A 970-nucleotide genomic window follows, 5' to 3' on the forward strand; every position below is an offset into this window, starting at 1 on the left:
CTGCCGTGGCCCGCTGCCGTGTCCTGCGACTGACGTGCAGTCTGGCTCACGACTTGGGCGGTCTGCTCGTCATGTCGTCCAGTGATGCCCACCTGGGCCACTCGTCACTCCCTGCTGTCTGGAGCGTGGCATATGGACGACCTGGGAGCGGCGCGGGCCATTGTTTCCTGCGCTGCCTTTACGGATCACTGGGCTGCGTCTTGAATATTCCGTACAATCCTTTTGCGTACGATGAGCATACGAATGGAGATGACATCAGAAAAAAAAAACGTGACCCGGAGCAATTACGTCCTCCAGCTCTTCAGCAGGTATTTCACTCCCGTCAAGGACTTTCACTGCCACTGTACTACAATGCTTGTAGAACCATTAGGGACGGTTCAAAATTTCGCTGAAGCTGCGTTCCGTGAAGTGAATATTTTAAATGATGTTATTAGCTATCTCAGTCAGGGTTTTTAGTTAAAATTCCACTGCTCTGGCTCTAATACTTTTGAAGATTTAATTATTTCCGCTATGTAAATAGCGTTTAAAAAATCCTTTTTTTTCCTACTAAAATATTTTCTTTCTCTAAGACTGCTAGTCATAGGCAACGGCCATGCCGCAGTGGATACACCGATTACCGTGATATCACCGAAGTTAAGCGCTGTCGGGCATGGTCGGGACTTGGATGGGTGACCATCCAGGCCGCCATGCGCTGTTGCCATTTTTCGGGGTGCACTCAGCCTCGTGATGCCAATTGAGGACCTACTCGACCGAATAGTAGCGGCTTCGGTCAAGAATACCATCATAGCGACCGGGAGAGCGGTGTGCTGATCCCACGCCCCTCCTATCCACATCCTCCACTGAGGATGACACGGCGGTCGGATGGTCCCCGTAGGCCACTCGTGGCCTGACGACGGAGTGCTTAAAACTGCTAGTCATACAGCTATACAGATATGAAATTTGTACTGCCGTTTGCTTACACCGAATCAAT

The 970-nt window shown here is 50.3% G+C and overlaps 1 pseudogene; it reads left to right on the forward strand.

The window, feature by feature from the left end:
- The first annotated feature begins 582 nt into the window (after positions 1-582).
- LOC124546095 lies at positions 583-700 on the forward strand (annotated as a pseudogene).
- The last annotated feature ends 270 nt before the right edge of the window (positions 701-970 follow it).

This window comes from Schistocerca americana, chromosome 8, assembly GCF_021461395.2.
Source record: "Schistocerca americana isolate TAMUIC-IGC-003095 chromosome 8, iqSchAmer2.1, whole genome shotgun sequence".
NCBI lineage: Eukaryota > Metazoa > Arthropoda > Insecta > Orthoptera > Acrididae > Schistocerca > Schistocerca americana.